We start from the raw sequence: 11,456 nt of genomic DNA, 5'->3' as shown, positions 1-11,456 counted from the left end.
CTAGTCCTACAGCTAACTAATAAAACATGAAATAAATAGATATGCTTTTATAGAATAAAGTGAGTCATAGTCCATGCCCATCATTTCAATTTTAAAAGTTAAGAGACTTTTTATACATAAAACAAATGACACATAAGTGAGAGAAAGGAAACTTATTCAAGAAAAAATTTCTTAGCTTCTCCTTCCACGGTTTTGCTTCTGCCGGACATAGATGTGCACTGTTTGCAAATTACAACCTAGCTATAGCAAAAAGATGCGCCATTTCTTTATCATTTACTTTCAGTTATTAAGCTTATTTATGAGTAGCAAGTCATAAGTTAAAATAGTCATAAGCTACAGCAAAAAGGTACGCCCCTTTTTTTATCATTTACATATATGAATCTTCTATTTATTTGAAATAAGAAAAAATAACAAATAAATACACCAATAATTTTTCTATAATTTTCATTTGTGCAAAATATATGTTATTATTACTATCCCATTATTGATTTTATCATATTAATTTTTACCTTGTAGTGGTTTTGTTGATTAATATTGTTATTTTTTTTCAGTTTCGAAAGTTCAAATAATGTAAATATTGGACCCATTTATATAAATAAAAATTAGTGTGTTAATAAAAATTGTATAATGTGACCAATTAGTCTTTAATTTTATTACATCAAACAAGAAGTTTGATTTTTATAATTTTTTTACAATGAAACTTTTATGTTTTGAAAGTATAATTATCAATTATTAACAAGGTTACAATGGTTAAGCACAAGACAATTGATTCATTTTTCAAGAAAAAAATTATTGACAATAATGAAAATTACAAAGTTTCAACAAGCAATGATCACATAGTTAAAAAAGATGATAAGCAATTTTTAAAGATTCAAAAAGTAATTAATGAATTTGATGCTAATTCTTTAGAACATGACCTCAGAAAACGTCCTCAAATTTGGGAATATCCTCTAAACCAAAGAGATGAAGTTTGAAGAGCTTATCTAAAATGGGGTCTATATCAATGTCATCTTGAAAAGTATCCCCTTTCTGGAGATAAACATCCAAGGCAATTTCAATCTACTTGATTTAAAATGTTTCCTTCTTGGCTAGAATACTCTTCAACTAATGATGGTACTTATTATTTGCCTTGTTACTTATTTAGTAAAAATTCAAGTAGGCATCCTGGGTCTAATGTCTTTACTAGAAAAGGATTTAGAACATGAAAAAAGGTCAATGCGGGGAAGAATTGTGCATTTCTTAGTCATATTGGAGAGAGTCCTTGCTCACCACATAATAATGCATTGAAAGCTTGTGGAGATTTGTTGAATTAATCTAAGCACATCATGAATATTATCAATGTACAGAATTCTAATCAAATTATAAAAAATTGACTACATCTCAAGAGTTTTATTTATTCAATTTGTTGGCTCACATTTCAAGCTTGTGCTTTTAGAGGTCATGATGAATTTCCAAACTCAAAAGATAGAGGTAATTTTCTTGAAATAATCAAACTCTTAGCATCGTACAATGATAAACTTGTTAAAGTAGTGTTAGAGAATGCTCCATATAATTCAAAATATTCTTCTCATCAAATTCAAAAGGAAATCTTGTATATTATGACTAGTAAAGTTAGAAGCTATATCCGAGAAGATATTGGAGACTCTAAATTTTGCATAACTGTTGATAAATCAAGTGATGAATCACAAAGGGAGCAAATGACTATTGTTTTGAGGTTTGTAGATAAAAATGGTTGCATACAAAAACAATTTTTTGATCTTCTGCATATTAAGGATACTACAGCAATAACTCTTAAAAAATAAGTGTGTGCAATTCTTTCCCGGCATGAGCTTATTGTTTCAAATATTCATGGCCAAGGGTATGATAGTGCTAATAACATGAGAGGGGAGTGGAATGGATTACAAGCATTGTTTCTTAAAGATTGTTCATATACTTATTACATACATTGCTTTACACATAGATTACAACTTGCTTTGGTGGTTGCTTCTAGAGAAGTTATTATAGTGCACCAATTTTTTTTCAAATTTGACTTTTGTTGTCAATTTATATGTTCCTCTAGTAAGCATCATGATGAGTTACATGCTGGTGAACTTGACACTGCTAAAGGTAACAATCAAATTGGAACTTTGAGACAAGCTAAAGATACTTGTTGGAGTTCACATTTTTTTTCTATTTGTAGTATGATAGATATGTATGATGCAACTTGTGTGGTTTTTCAAAAAATAATAGTGGATGGATCTACTTATTCCCAAAGTGGGGATGCTGATGCTACTTATAATATCATGACTTCATTTGAGTTCATATTGATTTTACACTTGATGAAAGAGATGATGGAAAATACAGATTGTCTTTGTCATGCTTTGCAACAAAAGTCTCAAGATATTCTTAATGCCATGAAATTAGTCCACACCACAAAAGATTTGATTCAAAAGGTAAGAGATGATGACTGGATTTATTGAAAGTTGTGATATTATTTTGTGAACAACATAGTATTGTTCTTCCTAATTTTGATGAAACTTATATAGGGCGTCAAGCGTGCTCTCATCATCAAAAAGATCACATTACAGTGGAAAATCACTTTAGAGTGAGTGTCTTTTTAATCACAATTGACAAGCAATTGAAAGAATTGAATCATAGGTTCAACAAGCAAGCAATGAAGCTTCTAACTCTAAGTGCTAGCTTAATTCCTAGGGATGTTTATAAAGCATTTAATATGGATGATATATGTGCTTTAGTAAACAAGTTCTATCCCATAGATTTCAATGAGCAAGAGAAGATTAATTTGAGATTTCAACTTAAACATTTTATTCTTGATATTGTTAGTCATTCATATTTGAATAACTTGTCAACTATGCCTGAATTATGTGAAGCTTTAGCAAAAATTGGGAAGACAAATACCTATTATTTGATTGATCAAGTAATTCGACTTATCTTAAATTTTCCAAACTCTACAGCAATAACAAAAAGATTATTTTTAGCCATGAAGATAATCAAGACAAGATTACGAAATAAAATGGAGGATGAATTTTTGGCAAACATTATATTAATTCATATTGAAAAAGAGATAGCTAAAACTTTTAACTTTGATTCAATTATTGATGACTTCAAGTCTTTGAAGGAACAAAGAGCAACACTTTGAATATAGGTACACTTAATCTTTTGTATATTTATTGCTACTTTGCATTAATATATTATTTTGAGACTTTGCTTGAGAAATATAAATTTTAGTTAAATCACTTTATCAATATTTATGGCTCTCCTGAAATTTTTAGTCAAGATCTGTCACTACACGTATGATCATAAAAATATGTAAAATCAAATAACAATCATCATTGATGGACAAACACTTCTATGAGATAAGAGAGAAATAATGTATTATAATTCTATAATAAAAATTAATCACCTAAGATCCAATTAAGTTTCATGTATTCTAAATATTTACACAATTTACTACAATTTTATTGTTTTAAAAGCAAAATAAATGGATGGCTCAGTGTTACTAATTTATTTTGATTATTGTAATGTGATTAGAGGTGCTTTTTAGTACACTTATTTGATTCTTTTATGTTTGTATCTAACCTATTGTAACTCAATGTTACGTGAGAACTAAAGAATTATTAAGTATAAGAATCTTGTAACACTTATATATTTTTTTTGTTTTCTATCTGGTTTAATCCTTGATATAATAAAAAAAATTAATAAAAAAACTTAATGATATTAAAAATAATATAAAATGTATAACTGTATTTAAATCATAATATATTAAGTTTAAAATACATAGTTAGTTATATTTATAGGATAATAAGCTAATTACATTAAGAAATAAATTTAGTATTCATTAAAAAGTATGATAAACTATATTATTAGTATTTATTAATAATAAAAATGAATTAAAAGAATAAAATATTTAATAAAAAAAATTGAAATGTATATAAATTAAATTTATTAGGTTGTAATATACTGAAATGAAACAATGACTTTGAATTAATATAAACAAAATAACAAGAGTGAAATAAATTTATAAATTTTAATATTTTAAAATTTAATAAATTAATAATGTAATTATTTTAAATTTTGTAAATTGTTTGCATAGTAAAATAGAATATATTTTAAATTTTATAAATTGTTGCAAAGTAAAATAAAATATATATTGATACTTTAGTAACGCTAAAATTAAGAACACTATCATTACAATTTATATAAATATAAGATTATAAATTGCTATTAATAATTTGATGCATAACTATTATTTTTAAAAGTTTCATTAAAATTTAATATACATATATATGATAGAAATTTAATTGGACCTAAAAGAAAACAGTTTTATTAGAATATTGTTGGTATTCTACGTGAGACGTAAAAATTAATAAAAACTAAAACCAGTAACTCTTATATTATTATCAATTTTTATAATAACTTCAACTTATATAATTGGTATTATATATATTTGAAATTTATATTTTTTTAATTGAATTTAACAATTGTACTATTAGTAGTTTAACATATTGTATAATTTAATAATTTATTTTGAATATGTATTTATAATGACATAATAATGTTAATATATATTTTTTATTTTTTAGATGGCTTCATCTTCATCTGAAGGTATCATAATTAATTCTGAGCTAAAGAATTTATCTTTGTTGCATTTTTAAAGTGTACATGTCTCTGAACATATTTAGGATGGACAAGAGCATTCAATGTTAAAGGTTAGGAGGTGTTAGTTCATATCAACTAGCATAGACAGAGTTCAGTAGAGATTCTACCTCATTTGGAGATGGCTAGCTTTGCTAGAATTGCTCAGCTTGCTAACTTTTCATTAGATAGACATTTAATTACTGCATTAGTTGAAAGATGGACGTCTGAGACTCACATATTTCATATGCCACTAGGAGACCATAATGCTTAAGGATATAACCATCTAGATAAGTCTTCGGGGTTCATGAGCTTCCAGTATTTATAGTTATTAGAGGTAATTGACCGCATATAGTTGAGGATAGTCTAGGTGTTAGACTACCACCGGAGGCTTTTGTGGGGAATAGCTTGAAGCTTAGTTAGTTAGATCAACATTTCACTCACGTTGCCATACATAATCACGACGAGCTTCAGCTGACGAGATTTATGTTAGCAAATCACTCTAGCAGTAGGGTCACAGTTACTTACTTGCCATTGTTTGACGATTTCACCATCATAGGCAGTATAGCTGGGGAGGAGCAGTTCTTAGTTTCTTGTATAGAGAGTTATGCATGGTGACAAACATTGACAAACTTACTATTGGAGGTTTGACTCCATTGCTGGTTACGTGGGCATGGGATAGGTTCTCATGTTTGGCTCCTCCTAATCCTCCACAATTAGGGCATGATCTTCCTTATGGTGCCAAGTTTGCATATTATATCATAGGTACTATTATAATTTTTATTAAATATGAATACTATGTTTAAATATATTTTATAAGTTTTGTTATTATTTAGGTGGTTAGTAAATGGGGTACCTAAAAAGGGAAAGAAAGATGTTGCATATTTATAGATATAAACTTGATCATCTTTAACATGATGAGATATTACTTTTTTTTAATTTATAAATTATTTCTTATTAATATCCTATCATTGCTATTTAAAGGATTTATGTTGATTCAATTTGCAGATCGTATGACAGCCTTATAGTTCACAGTTATTTTTTACATTGCCTCTAATTTACTCGAAAAGGGTGATTATTTGGAGGTCACTGATGCCCCTTATTTGCATCTAGATTTGTGAGTGGCACCAATCGAACCGTGTCATGCGTCAGTTTGGGATGGTCCAACACATTTCTCTAGATCCATATCAACCTAATGCATTACACGACATCACACTTAGAGGTAAGACTGAAGAGAATTGAAATGAAAAGTTCAAATACGTCTTAGCGTGTTGGGAGAGGCGCCTAGATTGGGTTTTTGGCAACGAGCCCTAAATTGAATTATTGAGTTCCAATTCAGAGTACATGCAATGTTACATCACTCATACTAGATGTTGGATAACAAAAGATGCAACTGTTTTTCACTATTAGTATGTAATTCCTAACTTTTTCCTAATATTAGAATGTATTTTTTGGTTAAAGTATAATATCATTTACTTGTAGGGAGATGCACATGAAAGGATATACTACTTGGCTGCTGATGGCCAACAATCATTCACTTTTGATGAGCTACACACATTATGCGAGACCATGTTGCCTCTATAGAGTGAACAAGCTCAAATTTTAGAACCAACATTATCATCTAACCCATCTATCCAAAGTGGACACATAAAGGAGCCACATGTTAATCACTAACAGCTTGAGGGACATAAATAAGGGAGAGGTTTGTAACAACGGAGGAGACAGGTACAAGCTGTCACATGATCTATACCGCCTTTACTAGTTAGACAAGATGGTGTGTATTATGTCCCCTCACAAGTGTCATTCATTCCTTCTCAGTTTACACAGACTTCATACTTTCAGTCATCACAACCTACCACATATTCGAGGTCTTTGTTCAGTACTCCAAAAAACTATGTTCTCGACTTCCATCATTTTATGATCCCCTTTCCATATGATCCATCATTTTTCACATCATCTGCACCAAGTCTAGTGATTGAGACACTGGGAGAGCCTTTTGCAATCTCGTTGGGGGATTATGGCATTGATCTAAATGACCAGTTCATTGCCTAGCATGATGTGAGATGTAATCCTCATAGGGAAGCTAGAGATAGACCTTTTCATTGCATCCTCACTCCATATGAGGACCATGATCAGTAAGGTAGATAATAGTAATATTAACATCATATCCATATTTATTTTAATTATGTACTATGACTATCCTTTGTAGAGTTGAAACTTGATGTATATATTGACTCGTTCGTAGTACTATCATACATATGATACGCAATACTGTCTATACCATCATAAAACATCTAACATAGTCACATGCTATTACAACAACTTAATACGTAATACAAATAAATATTGTTACAAAATAACATAGGTAATTAACAATAGCCATAATCATTCAATACATATATAGTAATGGAAATTATATTTAAAACAAGTCATATATGTTAATTTTGGCTAAGACAATGACATTGGTTGTGACCAATTTGTTTACACAAACGATATCGTTGACGCGGTTAAGAGTCCATCCAATCCATTTCGTTCCTAATACGTGTAGACTTTGGTCAACCTCTTCCCTTTGATCTTTGGTCGTGAGGTACTAACTTCCATTCATTCAAAGTTAAAATGTTGTCATTTCCAAGTGGCCACCAATAAGATGAATACACATTAACAACAATAAACAAGATCAACCTATTGCCAATAATTTATACTCACATATGCGTAAGCAGCTATGACATATGAGCATGAATAGCAATATGCCTGAAACTTTCCGCATTCACAAAATCTATTGGATAATATCATAGTCCCCTTGTTACCACTTTGTTGTGTGACAAGATTAAATGTCTTTTCTACTTCAAATCTTATTCTTTGAATGTCATATCGTTGAACTTGATGTGAAAGGCTTCCTGTTGATTTTTTTTCCATTTGCTGCATTAACTTACAACAATATTTATTACCATTATTAAGTTATGTCGTTGCTTTTTCACCACGTTTGACAAAATACTCTACTAAACGTGCTATGTACTTTTGACTAGTGCTGTTATAAGTAAATTTCTTGCACCTTTTAAAAGTTTATTCACATCCTTAGATAAATTGGTAGTCATATGCCCACAACGTCTTCCTTCGTGGTTATAAACTAAAGTCTATTTTTCTTTAGAGATGCAGTTAATTCAACTTTTTATATCCTCTGACTTGTTACAAAAACCGTTCAAGTTTTTCTACAAATCTTTGCTTGCATGTTGTATATCCTATTAAAAGAAATCAATAATATTGTAATTGAAAATATTCTCCAAACCATAATCAATGAATAATAAATGGACTTATTATTAAAACAACAATCGTACCTAATTTTATTAGCTCCTTCTTCAAAATTGCATTCTTAAATCGTTGATTAAAATTACTTGCTATGTGACGAATGCAATACACATGATATGCGTTTGGAGATTGACACCCAATATGTGGATTAGAAATTGCACTTTTAATACTTTAATGTCTGTTAGAGATCAAACAAATACCTGCCTTTTTTTAGTTACATGAAGATGGATAAGAGTCAAAAATCATTCTCATGCTGACAAAGTTTGCCCTTCCACAATTGCAAAGGCAATTGAAAACACACAGTTATTTTCATCCTGAGTGGTAGCAATCAGTAAAGTTTGTATGTACTTACTATATAAGAATGTATCATCTACCTATATTAATGGTTTGCAAAAATTGAAAGTAGTGATGCATTGTTTGAATGACCAAAATAACTGATGAAACACTCTATATCTGTTATCTACTTGATGACTCCTCACATAGTCATTGGTTTCAATTTTGTATATTTGAAAATATTATTAGTTAAAATATTTTATGTACGGTCTGAAAATTTTTAAGGGATACCTCAGAATTTACTTTAATGGTATTAGGATGGGAATCAACAACCATTCTAATATACAATAATAAAAAAAATTAGTCATCCTGCATCAACAAATTATATTACTCAATTAGAACATATATATTTATTAAATTGTTAATAACACAACGTAAAAAGTTAAATAAATTATATTAATTTGTTCAACACTACCATACTAAATTAAATATTGACATTATTTCCACTTATATTTCTTAACTCATTGATATTCTTTAAATTAAATTAATATTATTTCTAAATAACAATACTAATTACACGACAATTTTACATGCACTTGTATTTTGTTACATATTTTTACATTTGTATTCTTTGTAAATTTATTATTCATAATGGTTGACCACATTCATATTTAAATTACAAATACAAAATTCCACAATTTTTCCTACATTTTAATAACTACTCATGCTTCATTCAATTATATTAATTATTTTTATATATTTTTTATCTTCAAACGTGTCATGTTTGATACATAATATAATGTATTACTACGGATCCAAATCCTATGCAATTTTGGAAGGAATTGCAGCCTGCAATTTACATTCGCTTAAGCCAGAAATAGTGGTGAAAAAAACCAAAAAATAAGAAAATAAAAAAGAGAGAAAGGAAGACTAAGAGGGAGATAGAGGCAAGAGCGGAAGGGAGAGGTAGGGTGAGGGAAAGTAGAAGAAGGAGGGAAAAAGGCTGGATGAGGAGAGAAGGGAAGAAGAGAGGAGGAAAGAGACTGGGTGAGGCTGAAGGAAGAAGAGATGGGGAAAAGGAAGGAGGTTGGGTGGGGGTGAAGGGGAGGAGATGGGGTGGGGTGAAGAGGAGGAGATGTGAAAAGAGTGAAGAAGAAGAAAAGGAGGTTGGAACGAAGAGGGAAGATGGAAAAGAAAGGGGGATTGCAGCTTGCAGTTTCGCTTAAGCAAAAATGAAATTGCAAGCTGTAATTCTCACGCAAACTGCAGATGATCTGTTTCGGTATTATTACCTGCTTGTACATCCTGATTTACATAATTTCTACACTTATTCTTTTCAAAGTTCTTTTAAATAAGAATTTAATATTTTTATATTTAATTAACAGCTACAACAATACCTAAATTTAAAATACAAAATACTCTCATTAATAGGATTTATATTTTACATTTTTTTCCTAATTTTGTTTCATAAAAAAATTATAATAAAATATAAAAATACATTTCTACCAACAAATTCACATAAATATTATATTAAAAACATTTTAAATCTACACATATTTTTTACTACTAATGAATTTTAAATTTACACTAATTTTTTACACTAATAATAGATAAATATTAAAAAATTAATAATTAAATTTACTAACCTCAAATATCTTCTCCTGCTCCTCCAACGTCACTTGTAATTTTTGCATAGACTCATATTTATAGCAAGTGAAAAGTTGGATAATATCCATGACATAATTATAAACTAGTGAATATATAAGTAACTCACGCTACGTGTTAGTATAAGGAGAGTATCGTCTATCTCAAAACAATAAAGCTGATATACTTTGACCACCGACATCGCTATCATCTCCTTGTGTCCAAATACTACTATGATCGTAACATGTGTCGAACAAGTGATGTGTATCAGCGTAAAATGTTAAATAGTTCATTAAATATTAATAAAAAATTATTATCGCTGGTGCATGGTTGATACTGTTGTTGATATATCAAAAATTGTATCAGACAGAGAATTAATTTAAAATAAATATTATTTTAGAAATTAATTTTTAAAAAAGTATTATTTAAATAAAAAGCCAACACTTTTGTAGCGAAGATGAGAGAAATAGTGTGTTACAATTTTATAATAAAAATTACCTACCTAATGCTCAATTAAGTTTCATGCATCCTAAACATAGTTTAGTGTAATTTATTGTTTTAAAAGGAAAATAAATGGATGGCTCACTGTTACTAATGTATTTTGATTATTGTGATGTGATCAAAAGTGTTTTAGATAGAATTCACTTTTTAGATAGAATTGTATGTAAGAATCCTGTTTACACAACTTATGAATAGTGAACTTAATTTGAATTGTATGCTCGGTAACTTGATTTTGTTGTTTCATTAACTATTACTTAATTTATTTTTATATTTATTTTTTAATTTAAATTTTCTTTATTTTATTTTAAATTTCTGTTTAAAATTTAATAAAAATTTAAAATAAACTGAATAGCTTGGGTTTAAATAATAATAATAATAATAATAATAAATTAGAATAAGGGATCATACAAAAGGAAAAGATAACGAACTAGAGAAAAACAAAAACGATTAACAAATTATATATGAAATTTTTAGATAAAAATTAAAATTTAAACAAAATTTCAATCAATATTTTTTTGGTTCATTTTTATGTATTTTATTTAGATTTTAATTCTCACGCTAACATAGTATTACTATCTGTATTTTTCACTTATTTAGATTTAATTATTGTAATTTATTAGGGCATTGCTTAATACCTTTAACAATTGGTGTTTATGGTTGTCATTCAATCACTGGATACAGAGAGAAGTCATGAACATCTATAATGTAACATCAATTTTTGATAGATCAAGAAAGACACGTGTGAAAAAATTATAACACTAAAATACTATTAATCAAAATACGCATATAATATTGTATAATGCAGGCTACTTGAAGGAATGCGAAAGTTATAGAAAAATATAGCAGGAGCGATTCAACAAGTTCATATTCCTATGTATTTACTCATGGTACTTCATGCCAAAATATTTTGTATGCTTTTGTGTTGTGTAATTTGAGAAAGATTTTGACTAATAAAAGAAAATATATTTCCATTAATACTTCCATTTATATCTTAATATTGATATAGAGATGAAGTTAATTTAAATTAAAAATAAAATCATATTTAAAAGATTAAATTTAACTAAAATATAAATGGATGTTAAATAAAATAAAAAATT

Source organism: Abrus precatorius, unplaced genomic scaffold (genome assembly GCF_003935025.1).
Source record: "Abrus precatorius isolate BTA unplaced genomic scaffold, Abrus_2018 Scaffold10, whole genome shotgun sequence".
Taxonomy (NCBI): domain Eukaryota; kingdom Viridiplantae; phylum Streptophyta; class Magnoliopsida; order Fabales; family Fabaceae; genus Abrus; species Abrus precatorius.
This window is presented reverse-complemented; position numbering follows the sequence as displayed.